Consider the following 16341-nt stretch of genomic DNA (forward strand, 5'->3'; position numbering starts at 1 on the left):
ACAATGCCATCAACCTAAGTCTGCCTGCTGAAACTTGGTTGCATTCTTAAGATGACTTATACTTGTAGAACAGTCATTTTAAACAAAGATCATAGTTTTTGTATGGATTAATATTAACACTGATATCCACTAGATCTATATAAGTGCGAATAACAAAAGACCTCTGCATGCACAACTTATTGCTTTTAAAATCAAGTCTGTGCTCTTGCATGACCATCATTGCTTTTTAAAAAGGTGATGTTTTCTCATGCAGACCAAAACTGCCAGGAGAATTGCATACTGCTTCAGCTCCAAAATCCCCTCACCATTTACTCCCAGAATGTGCTTTTCCAAGCAAAAATATTGAAAAAAAAATACCTGTTTTGATTAACTGAAAGAATCCTAGTATTCCTTTAAAAGACTTGAGACTTTGAGTCTTCATCTGAAGAATAAATGTAAAGCCTCTCCCCGCCTCCTGCTTTTCTGAGCCTAGCTTAACAGGTTGTCCTCCCTTCATATTTTCAAGGCTTTCTTTAAACAATGGTCGGAAACCATTTCACTGAAAATGAAAACAGGTTCTCATGAACTCTGTTGACCACAGAAAACAAAAACATGAAAAGAAGTACCAGAGAACCATGACAGAAATCTGACAGCTCTGCAGCTATTTCTTTCTGATACACTTTAATGGTAAGCAGCAAACACCTGTTTCTGTTTCCTATAAATACTTCTCCTTTTTGTGTGTATTCACCTGAGTTTTTTTCTGACAGATTTCAACATTCATACTTGAAGCTAGGTTAACTTCTAGTTCTACTGAAAGGAATAATTGATCTCCTTGCACTAAAAGGTCACCCGTCACTTTTTAAGACACGGATAAAAAACTCAAATTGCTTCTGATACAATGTGTAGACCTGGCTACATTAAGGCACAATTCATTTAAGCTTAAAACATTCCTCAATTATCCACTCTAGCAACAATTTAAGCATTGTTACTTGACTTTAGAAATGCAAAAGACAAGGTGTCTTGATTTCAGTAAGTGACACTGAAGTACAAACATTCGTAAGGAACTGTAGGATGCAGGACCTAACACATTTTGGAGTCACTCATGCTTTGCAAATCAAACCGTGCCAATTTAGCTTTTAACATGTCTGATAGATGGAAGAGACAGGAGTTCCAATTACCTTCAGGCCTCTGGTGCTCTTTTACTATAAGTCACACAACATCAGTTGCAAATACCTACAGAATCAGTACTGACATATCTCCCAAACAGGTGATTTAAATATACTCTCCACCTGTGAGGTTATTAAGTTCTCTTTTTGTTAAACAATTTTTAAAATGATATGAATACCACTTATTCCAGATCACTGCTGGAGTATCTTGTTAAATGATTTTCTCATACTAGAAAAAAACAAGCAAATCAGGCCTGCACCCTTTAAAAAATTTTCTTCGCAATCTCAAGACTTGCATTCTATAGGCTAGAATATGTTCAATGTATGTTCTTAATACACTTAAATATCTGTTTTTCACTCATCTGTGCTAACATACATCCTCTTTCTAAAGATGGTAGAGATGTTCAACATTCCATTTCTAAATAATGCACTTTTCCACTTACACATAAAAATGGGTGAGGGAAGGGCACTAATAACAAAAGTTGCATGTTTCCTTAATACAGATATCATTTCAAGCAACTATTTCCAAAACAAAAAGCAATTTCCAAACCAAAAGACAAAAATCAGATAATTGTTATTGTGGATTGGATACCTTGAGAGTTGTATGAGAGAATTTTATTTACAGATACCAATACACAAATTGACAGGACTACATGCTATTACTTTTTCTTCATTTTCTCCTCAGTCAAGTAAAACAGAGATTATATCATCAGTACCTTTAAAAAAAAGAAAAATGTTTTATATGTGAATTAAATTCAAGTAAAAGCATCCTTTTCTGTCTCTGTCTCCTAAAAATAAAGTGGTGGGTGAAAGCTAGTATTTAATGGGAAAAATGGTTATCAGCAGCTACCTATTGCAAAAACATGGCAACACACTTTCAGAAATAAAGTCAACCTATATTTATTTTCATGAAATTAGTCCTAAAGAGATCTCAGAGTATGAAATGATATGAAGATAGCACCAGACATTTCTTTGATGACTCTCTAACATAGAGACAACAAGCTTTGAAACTGGATGATTTTGCTAAGTAAATCTCCCAGTTCAAGAAATTACACAAGAGAACAAGCACACAAATTTTAGTCTTGCATTGTTTTCCATGCCACTTTTTCCAAACTTCTCTTGCTAGTACACCATGATATTTGTTGCTGCACTGCTGCACCCTCACAGTTTCCCACCGCATTTTATGTTCTGCACCACTGTTATACTTGCTTTTAGAGAGCCAGTGTGCTTACTGAGCAGAAGAAATGTATTTTATCACCTAGCCAAAAGACAGTTATCAGAAGATAATACAGTCATGCAGTCAGAAGCATCTCCCTCTCTCTATAGGACTGTGCATCTTATGGGTTTTCCATGTCATTAACTTGTTTAACTGGAGCTTAAAAACGAACCAGCAAGCACAGTTCTCTTTTGTGAGAGCAGAAGAATCCTGCTGCAGTAAGATTTGCATTTGTGGTGCAAATCTGTGTGCCTTGGAAGACCTTGACCCCGTGCAAGACCCAGTGGTTTGCCTTTGGGGTCTCCTCACGAGGATCCCTTGCACATCAGCTGTGGAGCTTTTCCATGATAATATGTCCAGATTCTACTCTAATACTTTCTGAGAAATGCTAGAATCCTATTATCTCCTGGTTTAATTGTCAGCTGTAATCCATCACATATTGCACGTAGCAGGCACAGAAGAAGTCATTTTGCGACACAATTCTTAAAATAGCTCCTGTGATGTAACAAGGCTATTTAAAGAACAGGTTCCTATTCAATCTCAATTTGTTAAAATATATTTATACTTCTCTGTTTATATAATACATATATTTATATTTGTGCATACTTTATATCTACGCAAGTTCATTCATATACTAAAAATGGCTGACACATAACACATGACCTGTTAATTCCCATTACAGTTATAAAAAGATTTGAGGAAAAACAAAAACAGAATTGAGAGCCACCTTGAAGGGTTTCTTCAAAGCATAGCCATACATCTTGTTTTTTAAAGGTAGCTTTTATCAGTCGGCTAGAAACTGCTTTCACAAACAGACAATATCAAGACAGACATTCTTTCATTACTTTTTTCTTAAAACAAATCTTTTCCCTCATCTCTCCAAACTAAAAGTGTTTGTGGTGTTGATCAACCATACAACACAGGTACATTTTATTGAAATCTTATTAAATTGCATGTAATAGTACTGTGGAACATAAAGATGTTTTTGAACTTTGGAAATGGTTAATATTTAATACCAGGCCTGGGAGGAGAGAATTGAATGATAATTTCAGCCCTATTTATTACAGCAATCATCTTTATTTTCAAATGAACACTTTATGAAAAAATTAGTAGTGAAAATGGTCATATTTCCACCATGTGAACTATATTATCTAATGAAACAAAAAGACCTTTTATAAAAGTATGGTTAGCTATGAATCTCTTTTCTTTTCTTTTTTTTTTTCCCAAAAGTATGAATTCAGAGTGACAGTCAGAAGCAGAAGGAAATAAACCCCAGCTTAGTAAGATTATATTCACATTTCTATTAGCCAAAGATTATAGTCACAGGTTAACTGTTTCATACTGCCATGAATCAGACATTTTTTATAATAAGACTTAAAAATTGTATGTGTACATATATACCTCAAAAGAAGAAAAAGCAACCATTATATTCCCCGTCATCTTCCCTTGTTTTCTGTTACATTTGCAGTTCTGATGGTCTGAAAACAAAAGATCAGAGAGGGAACAAATTCAGATGAAATAAAGAAATCATTATACTGTTATCCACTACTAGATTTTCAATATCACAACCTATTAGTGGTGTTATCTGACACGTATTACTATCAAGAGACCATTCCAATACTTTCCTGCGCAATTCCATTTGTGACATTTATCCAAATACAAGTGCACACAGTGTGATGTCTTTCCTATATTTACATAACTGTTGACAATTTTCATGTGTTTGTTTAAACAAAAATTGTTCTGTACTAATTCATTATTTGAAATTACAACATCATACATAGGAATCCTACTTAAAATTCAGGTGACATTTGACTTGAACACTTATCTGGAATTTGCATTCTTGATTAGAATTTGAAAGTTGCATTGTGTACATTTCCCATATTTGCTTTAAAATAACTGAAGGCTGAAACTTATTCCAGTCCTGAGATCAGCTCTATTTATCTGGGTGTACAAGCAGTCCAACAGGATTTCACAGTCACTGTCAAATTTATGCCCATTACAGTTCTGAGTCCCTTATGGTTTAGGTCTTTCTGTATATAATTCTGTTGCTGTTTTAAGTCCCAAACTGAATCTCTAACCTGGGTTTTCTGCTGCACTTGTGATGGCCAGGAATCCATGCTAAACAAAGCTGCTCCTCTGAGGTAGACCTTACTCATGCACCTATGTGCTAGGTTATGCCATTCTCCAGATTTCAATCTCCCGTATGACAAAAGGGGTCCAACAAGGTAGTAGGACTTTCTTCCAATTTTACCATTTCCATTAGATATCTGTTGCTTTTTGCAAACAACCTTCTCTTCCCGTTGCTTTGTGGGTGCTCAAAGGAAGTCATCTTAACGCCACAATGGTGCTGAACCATTTAAATTCTGCTTCAGTGAACTGTAGATCATCGTCTACAAATTCAGTGTCAGCTGCCTTTTATACTGCAACGCACACTTTCAGCTTTCTAATCATAGCACATGTCTGAGTGACAATTCATCTCCCAGAAATGGGAGAGGTAATGTTCCGAAACATAGTTTCCATCATTAAAGAGAACAAAGAGTAAAAAGATTGGACTCGGAGTTAGGACAGAATTTTATGGGATCAGACAATCCCTTTCCACTATCAGTCCATAATTCTACATGACTTGTAATGTTTTATGCATGTCCTTAGGGATTCACAGCTAGCTATAAGATATACTCCCTGACTCACTTCAGTCATGACCAGCTGTGATATGTGTATTTCTCCATGATGTGAGCTCTTAAACCTCCTAGCATTATCCTGTTTATACTAAATCCTGTTCTGCTACCACAGATTACTCATCTCTTGATATGAAGACTGGACGCATCTTGTCATTTGCTATGACCAGCTTTCAACTTTGAGCTGTTTTATTGCTTGTAACACCCTATGCTGTCTACTGCAGTGATTGATTAAAATACCTCATTTAAAGAGACAAATGCAGTTACAATAAGCTGATGAGTGCCATCTTTGAGTTCTGTCTGTCATATGCTTTGGAAGGTATATGCAACTCAGTTTATTTATCATTAAAAGTGGTTACTTAAGGCAATACTTTATCATTTAGCCACAAATCTCCAGACTCAACAGCAAGTAACTGGTTACAGGAGCTCTGTGGTGGCTTCTTTGCCATAGTTAGTAGTAGCTTGTCATTAGGCAGCATAGCCTCAATATGTCCAGATGTAAAAGAGTGGAATTGTTCTCCTCTGATGAAGGTGATTGCAAATAGAGTCTGAGCAGCTAGTTTTAGAGCACATTTCAGCTATTTTAAGTTGCATGAAATGAAACTCACCAGAGCAGTCTCACATTCAGGTTGAAAAAGCTCAGTGATAGCTCTACATAGAGAATTTTCTTTAATAAGTACTGATTTGACAAAATAATTTCCAAAATTGATTTGAATTGCCTTTCTTCTTTTATTAGAAGTTGTCCTCAGGAATTGAGGACTTGGAGAGTTGGATTGTTTCCTTAGTGACACAAAGCTGATGCTTCTAGCAGGTAAAGGACGTTCTCACAGGAGATGTGAGTCATACCTTCATAAATCTGCTAGGCTTAGGGCTGCATTTAAGTGTTTCTCAGAAAGAGTGGTGAGATAGATAAGAGCAAAAACCTAGCAAGCCTGTAGCAAGAGTACCAAAAAATACTGAGAAGTCTGTTAAAAAGCCAAAGTACAGCTCTTGTAACTCCCGATGTAACAAAGAGGGAAATAAACATTTTACTCTTACTCTTAGCAGATTTTCTTCATAAAGAACAGACCTCTTAGTGGTACCTGAGTTTCCAAGCACCAAGATCTGATTTATACCTCCCTTTTTCCCCTCCTAGCTAATGAATTGTGCTATATTAATAGAAAGCAAGCCACTCAGTCAGAAACCTTTATCTTCATTTTAGTTTCTCAAAACAAACTGTCTTTTCTCCATCAGGACAGAACGCTGGCATAAAGAAGAAAAATAGAAAACTTATACAGCAAGGAATAGAGGCATAGCAAATTCAATTAACTGTTTTCATTTCCTTTATGTCAAATATTCCATGTACATTTTTGACTGCCACTTACATAGAAAGGCAACTCTAAAGTGATATTGCAGAATCTTGTACATTTTTATACAACATGAAGTCTTTAAAATGAAATGTATATATTTTTAACAGGTACAATATGGGAGAGAGAAATGATTCTTTGTTAAATTCTTGACATGACAAGTTTTGTCATTTCTTATTAGGCAACTTAGTGCAATGCCACAGTGTATTACATCTTTTGATGCAACAGCAGCTAGAACAAAAGTGCTTTTCTAAAACTTTTAATAAGCAACTGGAAGTAGCAAAATACCTGCTGCAATGGCAGGTCACTATAAGCTTGCATGTCAGTACTTTCCATAACTGCAGTGCTTGGGGGAAAGGGAGGTTATAAACGATGCTCTGCTTCAAGTAAGAATATTCCGAGTCATTAAATGCCAGATCTTCCCTACACAAAACAAATTTGAATTCTTCTCCTCAGGATGCTGGCACTGATATTCCTTCATGACTGTCCAGCTTTCTTTAGTGTAACAGATACATATTGAAATTACTCTTAATATATGTATACCTTGATCTACATTTCCTGTTAGTGACATGAGATCTACTTGTACAGGTGAGTAAGCACTGTAACACCTCATTAACTTCTGCTTATCCAAGTGGATTTTGGATCAAGCTTTAAAGCCCCATATTCCACAAACTAATTCTTAACATGAAACATTGCAAAACTGACTGAATTTCTATTCAATCATTACATCAGTCAGGATACAAGCATCAAGTCAGACTGCTAGTGAAGCACCAGACAAATGATCTGCACAGAAAAACAAGAGATTTTATTATCAAGTTTATATCATCCTTAAGATGAAATGCCACCAAATATGCAAACTTTAATAGGCTTTATTTTCCAAGGACTCTCACCCTTCTGGTATACAAATAATACATTTTTTCTCTTAGTTGATTCCTATGACTTGTTTGAATGCTTAGTTGTTTCCACTTCATCATTTCCCTTTTCTATCTCTTTCAGTTCCATTATTCATTAATGGAATTTTTTTTTTGCCTAAATCACACTTTCTTTTATTAAACTGAGCTATTAACTTAATATTCCCTGGGCCATAAAAGGATTTAATTCTGTTATTCACACACACACAAAAAAAAACAACTTGCCATTTTTTCTTAAAATAACCAAGAAGCTCCAAAACAACTTTCATCTTCATTATTGTTTGGGCAGCTCTAATTATTATTAGAGGATCTTCTGACGGGAGTGAAAGACATGTAAAAATATCCATTTCACCATTATGTGAGCTATCCTTTACAAGAAAATAAAAACAGTCAGAGTTGCTGTTGACTTTCTGACCTCAAATTCATCCAGGAATTTTATCTCAGCCACTGCCTGACTTATGAAGCTATCTGCAGGAAGTGTCTTTTGAGCTTTTTGCTCATCAGGCAAGACTTCTGCCCTAGAAAGGATATATGCTCTAACTCACACTACCCTTCTTCTTATGTCCTTCTCCTCTCCCCCAAGATCATCCTTCTCAGAGACTTCATACCATTCCCAGTCAGCTGACTTGTTTGGCCAGAATTCCCCTTCATATTGAGATGGTTTTCTCACTAAAGTCTCTGAGATTTCAGAATGCCCTTATTCTATGCTGGATGGAGTCCAAAACCTTTGATGTTTTCCTGCTAATTAAAAGATAGTTATTTTGAGGAGGGCTGTCTATCTTCTGATTAAAAAATAAATTGATCAAAAGATTTCTGTCTGGTAATGGACTCACTACTTCATAGACAGATTTATTAGATAACAGAACTAAAATCATAGGGAAAAAAAAAAGCAGCTCATTTCTCACTATTATTACAGAGAAGACAAAAAGATTTCTTTTAGGTCTCTCTTCATGACAAGATCATCAGGCAGCTTGTGCCCCTGCCTGCCTCCTTGAGGAAAACCCTCTTTCACCACAAACCAAGAGGATCCACAGGCCCTTTATTATGAAAGCCATGTTTTAACCAAACAAAAGGTGTTACTAAGGAAAGCAAAGATACATGGGGAGAAAGACTAAAAGTTATCATGAGGTTTGTATTTCTTTAGGGGCAGAAACCAATTTGCTGTTAATGCATGTATCTTGGACATCTGAATTTTTCATCCTGACTCCTCTTTGTTTTCAATTATCTGGTTTAGAAACAGATCTTAATACCTCCCAGGTGCAGCACATAGCTGGAGGCCCTTGTTAACAGAGCCAGAGTTTTTGTGCATTGTTGGCCAGAGGCAGATCACTGCCACCACCCAAACTTCTGTGAGACCCCTCCCACAGGAACAGTTTCACTACCCAAAGGAAAATGTAGGAATCTTGTTTACAGCACATATCATGAAAAATTTAATTCAACCCATGGAAATCTACAGCAAAGTCCAAAGTTTAATCAGGATTCAGAGAGATGAACAGATGAGAAGTGAACACATGAAAAATGAACACTGAGCTACTCTGAGAGTTCTGCTGTCTGTAATACTCCACAGTATAATACATGCAGTGCAATAGATCAGATGAAGCCTTACTGATATAACTATCTACTATTCAGCTGCCAAGAAATGGCGTGAATCAGGCTTGAGAACTGCCAGTTTAGTGGACTAATAGAGCAGAAGGTAACAAAATCTTATTACACAATCAGCGTTAAAGTATTTCATAAGTAAAACATAAGAACTTTTCTGTGACAGATCACAACAAAGCCAGAGTTAGATATCTCAGGGCTCTTTTATTATACTAAGGAGAGGAAAGTTGATTAATCATTAATCAGCTCATTAATGATCAATGGTAAGCGTAGAATTATTATTCTATTTATATCCTGAACTGTGCAGCTTACAAAATGGCATTGGTATATTTGTCAAATCAATGCAGGGCAAAAAAGAACGGTTTCATAAGAAGAGAAACAAAAGACAAAATTTCAAGACTTCATTTCTCTTCAAAGGACAGTCATTTGCTCATAGCTACACAAAAAACCTAAGAGAGTTGGGAAGAAAGCCCCTCATCAGTTGACGACTTCTGGCATTGAACCAGACCCATTCCAACAAGATCCAGCTCAACACAGGAAAGAGATTTGATTGCTGAATTGGGCCCACTTTTCCTGTTCACTGACAATCTTTCCATTTGATTCCTGGCTGGGGTCTTTCCTGATGTTCAGTAAAAGGTATGTCAAAGAGGCAGGAGGATTGCAATGAAAATCCAGAGCCTGGCAGCTGTTCCTAATCCTACTAAGAGCAGAACTTTGTAAGGTTTTAGCTTTTATAAAATGCATGAAGGTGAAAGTAGATTCCTAATGAAAATACCTTCAAAGGCATTTCACTTTGTCAGACAGAGAAGGGCATGGTAGCCCACTTTAAAAAAAAATAATAATGACAATGTTCCCTTTATTTTATCTGAGCCAAGGAAAGTATCACAGCTAAAAACTGCAGTTATAGGGAACTGCCAAATTTATCTTTTGTGATTTAGGATGGCATGCTTTAGTAAGATCAGGGAGATTTTTTTAGTCTCATCATGACAAAATATTGTCCGTTTGGCAAGGAACAGAGTTCTCTGGCTTCTACACTACAGCATGCTGCTTGAATACAAACCTCCCTTAGGAACGCAAGTGAAGCTGGTAGGAATCCTTACCACTAGTTTGGCAGAAAGCCTCTCCATCTCTCCCATTCTTCCTTCCTGCACATTTTAAATCTACAAAACTATATGGTAATCCACAGGGGGAGAAGCGAGAGAAAACAAATGTGGAAAATAGACTTCACTATATATTTTAATATAAAATCCATTGAAGGAAGGCTGAACTTTAAAAAAGATAGTATGGAAATAACGCTAATTTGTTATGCCTATCAAAGTTAACCTGCTGGGGATAAGTGACTTTACCAAAATTCCATATCTCCGTTTATTTTGCCTTGGGTACCTGTTTCTCTGTTGCTACAGCTTACATCAGGACTGTTTGACGCACAATCCAGCACAAAACATGTATGCAACTCAAAGAACTCATACTTGAAATATATTACATGCATTATAACATTGACAAGATTTAATTATATACCTAGAACCAATTCTTGAATTGCATTTAAATAGAATTAAACTTAATAAGAAACATCTTAAAGTAATAAATAAAATGAAAATAAATTGATAAAGTAAAATTGAATTTTAAAATTCAATATTGTGTCATATCATGTTATATCACAGAAACATACTTATTTCTTTGGTGCAAAAATGTGTCAGAACATGAGACAGCCTTAGGTTTTGGCATCCTTACATTATTCTTTTACTATTACAAATCAAACTGCACTAGATCCATGTTTAATTCATTTATTCATTAATGTGATTAAATTAATTCATTTATGTGATGCAAGTTATAGCATTTGGATTGGGTAAAAACCATGGCACATGGAACTCTATGACTCAGAACCACATACTTGGCTACAGAAGAAAAACCGACAGCTCCACTGATGGCAGATTATTGGGAAAAAGAATCCAGAGTCATGAGTCTTATCACACAAATGGCAAAACGTAATAATTCAGTTGTGCAATTCATTGGAATCTGAATGTTATTTTATAATTACTTATTGATTAAAAAAGAATGACTATTCCTTCATAATGCATTGCATCTGCAAACATTTTAAGGAAAATTATGGGCAATATCTTGGGATATAAAGCACTTTCTACATTAGATTTTCATAACTCCATAAACATTATTATGTTACTGAAACCCTGAGGAGTTAAACAAGGAAACAGCATGACAAAAATTGATAGCAATGAAGGATTTACATAGACCTACTTATATGGTAGAATCCACAGTCTCAAATACTACTTAAGGGCATACTATTTACAGTCAAAGGATTACTAATTGCATAGACTGTGAATAGCTTCATAGAGCTCCAAAATGAGCTCGTATTTTAGAATACTTATGAATTTATTACTTCAGGCATAGTAATATAGGTGTCTGAGACTGTAAATGTCTTTTACCCAGGCTGCTTAGAATGAGAGAAGAGGAACTCAGTTTCTGCAACTATTCACACAGATGAAAAAAGTCCAATATATCATGGATATTTGGATGTAGAGTCTTACTAAGTCAAGTTTGCATCCATACAAGCCAATTTCTTTTCTTTTTTTCATTTCTATCTTCTTCCATATTCTTCTAGCACTCATTTCTTTAAAGCAGCTTTAGTTTCAGAGTTTGAAAAAAAAATTCATCAGAAGATTTTGTGAGAAAGGGCATTAAATTTGTTCCTACTCTTCTATTAAACTTCAATCTACAATTACCCAGACATTGATCTGTGGATTTTCTTTGTTCTATATCTACATGGTGGAATTTGTTTCACCACAGAACTGTTAATCAGCAGATCAGAGGTCTAGTCATGACTTTTACTGTTATCCCTACTTAAATATCTCTCTGGGCTGGTTATCAATCATAATGATAGATCTGTGAAAATCTCATTAGTCACATAATATTTAGACATGTCAGTCTCCTGATGCCAATACAATGAAATTCAACTTAACTCAAATGGAAGAGTAATAAAAATTTGTTTATTTTTTTAAGTATATAAATGAATCAAACCATTTCATGAACTTTGTTTATCTAGTTATTTTGTAACCAAAATGCTGGCCACTTTGTTATGTAGGCTCTTATTTTCAATTTTGTCATTCCTAGATGTGCAGTGCATCCAAATATGATACTCTGTCTGCTGCTCTTATACCATTGCTCTTGTAATGAAGTCATCATATCTGATACTTCAACAGTTTCTAAGACTGAAACATTTGTATTTACAGAGTATGAAAGCCTTTGGGACAGAGCCTGAGAAGACTATGCCACTACTAAAAAACACATTATAGTCATTATCCATATCTAGAAAATTTAGTTTTCATGAAAGCATGAAAGAGAATTTTCCATCTAATCTGATGTATTATCTTGATGTTTGACAAATAGCAGCCACTGAAATCTTCCAGGATATCATCTCCAGAAATTAGACTTGTTTACATTACAACTATCAGTGATAGTCAGTGGTAAACAGAAACATGGTATTACTTACCTTAGCCACGGCTGTTTTAAAATAAGAAGTATGAACATCATTACTTCTTATTATACAGTAACACAAGCTGTACACTGGCTATCGCTCAAGGTTTGCAATGTAACCAAAGAAAAACAGTGCACTCACTAGTTCCTGTAGTATGGTTTGTAAAGTTACTTAACATTTTGTGGTATTTAAAAAGTTCATTGGGATCAAATACTCAGTTCACCCATGCAGCTGTTCTCCAGCCTCGTTTGTAGGACACCTGTATTATCACTATACATGAAGCAACAAATAGAATGGTAGTTCAGGTTTGTGATTCAGAGAACCTAAATCCAGATCCTACATTAAACAATGTAATGGAATGGAATAAAACAAGAAAACAGATTTCACTATGATCATCTCTGCAAATAAACATTGTTTTTGATGTGATATTCACTAAGCTGCTGAATGCCAAAGTTGTTTTCTGCTTTTCAGGTCTTGTTGAAGAAGCAAAGTAAAGAACATCTGATTGCTCATGTTTTACACTTCACAACAAAAAGTGCACAAAAGTCCACTTGCAATTGGCTGTAATTTCCATGCAATACTTGAAATATACTAGGCCTCCAAAGCATCTCTACAGTGTTGTAGCCTATTCTCCATTTTTTTTCCTCCAGTACAAATAAAAAATTAGCATTATCATATATGTAAAATAGTTTTAGGAGGCAATATATCAATCTTACATAGGCAGTTTAAGTAAACCAGACAAACTGACACTAAAATAAATTCCTCTTGATGGAAAAGTCTATGTCAATCTCTTTTAAAACATGAAAATAATATTCTATAACATAAAATGGGGCTGACCCTTAAGCAATTAAGGGCTTTAAATTAAATTAATCCATCAGTGGATTACTTCTCTGTAAAAAGGTCCTTTCATCTGTCTGAAGGTTGAATGCCCACGTTATTTGTTCTAACAGATAAGCTATTTTAAAAGGGAGCAAGGGGAAATGTTATTTCCAGCACCATGGAAAAGCTTTTTGCAATTGTGAGGGTTATTTTGCCTTTATTGTAGCTACTTCTCCTTTTAAGGTAGACTCACAGTTGTCATTTTGGTACTGTTGATGAAAAAAAAATCTGTTAAGAATGATTTTTCATACGCAGTATAAGCATCCGTTTTGTTTCATTCACAGGTTGTGAATAGAACACTTCATTTGCTTAATGGTAAGTGCAATATATGAAGGTATATTTTCTAGCATGATAATGGGAAGAAAAATGTAAAAATGAAATTAAATGTCAACTTTGTTTCAATGTGAAGATATTTCAATCAATAACTGTGTTCTTAAACATTATTTTCTATTGTTTTCTACTAGCTAGCATATTCTAGATACATAGAATCATTTTTTTAGGCTGAACAGAAAACTGAACACTGTCTTAGTTACACAGCCATTGCAAACTGATAAAATAAAAATCAGTCTGATTTTAAAAGAAATCCTGATCCTTTACCATTGGTGGAGTGGAGAAGCTTCATTTAAGTGAGTTGCATAAAAAATTCTTACCTTTTTCAGTTTCTACTGATTTCTTTCAAAACAAAAGCCATTTTGATATATAGGCTCCTTAAGGTGTTACAGCAAGCAATACAGACAACTATGTAGTTCCTTGGAAAATAACAACAATACAATTCTTAACAAGTTTGTGTCCACAAGAATGAACTGCTATTGTTCAGCTTCATCTATTCCTCTGAGTATGGCACACAAAAGAAATTTTGAGTCTGAAGACCCCAGCCAGTGTGGACCTTTCTACTTTTTCCTAAACAGAAGAGTTTAGGAGATTATTTTCTTTCCCTTCCCCAGCTTTTTTAAAAGACTTCTGTTTGACAACTGTTGTCTGCACCAACAAAAGCACAGACATTCACAAGCAAGATCAAGGCACACAGGGGAACCACTTAAGCTTTATTTCAAGGCACCCTTTTGCAGCAGTTTTTGAATCTCAACACTGAGAATTTTCATCCTTTTGTGAGCTTAAGCCACACCAGGAAGTTTTGATGTAGCTTTTGTCTAAAAAAAAAAAAAAACCATAAAGTATTCATCCAACATACATGACTTACAGCATCTTGAACCCATACCACTAAGTGAAAGGAAGCTCTAACTGAGCATGGGCAGAATCAAAAACATGCATTATAATAAGACTTTTGTATACAAAATCATGTTAAAAGAATGCGTTCTCCAAGCTCTTAATTCCTAATATTTCATATCATAAGTGTTCTAACAGAATTAAAATAATCAACCCTACTGAAATAGAATTAGCCTCTTAGAAATAAGCCAACTTCCTGTCATCCCTTATCACGAGGAAAAATGTCTATAAAATAGAAGCCTTGCTTCATTCCTGAAAATTTCCCCAGTTTCAACAATGACCTGTGATCAACAACTAACAGATTACTAAGGAAAAAAAATGCCATATAAAAGAATGTCTGAAGGTTTTTCTCACCTCCACAGAAATTTATTGCAAGAATAAATTACATAAATGCATCTCACCATGATGAATATCATAAATAATGAATACATTATGATCATTCAAGAAAAAAAAAATATATCTCCACTGTTAATTTCCCAGCTGTTTTATGTGAATAGGGATTGACACATCCCTTCTGTCCTGCAACCATCCTTTCAGGAACATGACTACAATTGGGATTAACACCACAGGGGGCTAAGCACACTCATCACTGTTAGTATATCCCTTTGCACCCCTAAGACTTTTGTGGAAAGAAACCACCAAGAAAACAAGGTGATGAATTTTTGTGGGGAACTGACTGATCTTTAAACTGTTCCCCACTTCTATTGCTTCTGAGGAAAGAGCAGGTAAAAAAATGAAAATCAACACTAGCAAATCTCATCGCATCTAGAAATTATGAAGAGGATTGGATGGGGTCCAGATAGCTAAGTAACATCACTGATGTACCAGTTGTTCTTTAATATCATCTTAGCCTCAGTGGAAATAAAGTATCAGTTCCCTACTGAATTAACTATGAAGATTTTCCAGTTTTCTGAAGAAAAGTAACAAAGAACTAAGACAATTGTATTTATAAGAAATAAAATTGATAGATTATTTTATCTACGCATAAGTTTGAGTCTACTGAAAAAACTGAATATTTTATTAAAATACCTTTCTGCTCAGGGTCATCCAGACATCTAAGGAAAGATTTATTTGCTGGCAGCAAAATTCACAGATACCTCTATTCATTAGCAACGTTCGACACTGAACAATTTAGAATACTTGTAATATCTAGATCACATTCATACTTGGTCACAAAGAAATACATCCTCAGGTATTTAGAACTAGGTTGTAATGCATATACCCATATGCACAACTTAAATAAAAGTGTATTGAATGAGCAAACTGAAAGGCATATTTTGATCTGCATCCAAGTTATGTTTAAATTTTATAAGTAAACCAAGAAGTCATTTTAACTTCCTAAACAGGCAAAAGAAAAACTGTAGCAAATATCAGAATAAAAGATCATTGCATGTAACATAGTAATGAAATTCCTCTTTCATTTTGTACTTCTTATTCTGTCAAAAGCAACACAGCTCTCATTGTAGTGCTTATGCTTTGTCATAAGATATGCATTCATTCAAAGTATTTTACATGAGCAAGAAATCTCCAATTTTAATGCTTGTAATAGAGGAAATCCCATTGTGGAAGCAACTGACTCTCTGCTTCAAAAAAAAAATCATCCTTACTTTGCATTCATGTTCTGTGTGTTCCAAGAATTCTGTGTTCCACACAAGAAGCATCATAGACTTCAAGGTCAGCTCCACAGACAGCTTTGCTCACCATCAGTGTAAGCAAGCTATTTTAGAAAAGGCAAAGGGACGGAATTGACTTTAAAGATAGAGTTACACTGTAGGTAGTGGAAATGTTTGCTGGCTCCAAATGTCTGTAGAAACTACTTTTGGCTTTGTGTGGGAAGGAAAAGCCAGAAGTACACT

The 16341-nt window shown here is 35.1% G+C and overlaps 1 long non-coding RNA gene across 2 annotated transcripts in view; it reads right to left on the reverse strand.

Moving 5' to 3' along the window:
- Positions 1–1746: 1746 nt before the first annotated feature.
- LOC116216946 overlaps positions 1747–16341 on the reverse strand; it is a 43894-nt gene continuing 29299 nt past the window's right edge. For both annotated transcript variants that reach the window (XR_004160686.1, XR_004160685.1), the window contains exons 2-3: positions 3763–3839; positions 1747–1861 (exon numbers count right to left, since the gene is read on the reverse strand). This is a non-coding gene — a long non-coding RNA (uncharacterized LOC116216946). The remainder of the gene's footprint in view (positions 1862–3762; positions 3840–16341) is intronic.

Source organism: Meleagris gallopavo, chromosome 9, assembly GCF_000146605.3.
Source record: "Meleagris gallopavo isolate NT-WF06-2002-E0010 breed Aviagen turkey brand Nicholas breeding stock chromosome 9, Turkey_5.1, whole genome shotgun sequence".
NCBI lineage: Eukaryota > Metazoa > Chordata > Aves > Galliformes > Phasianidae > Meleagris > Meleagris gallopavo.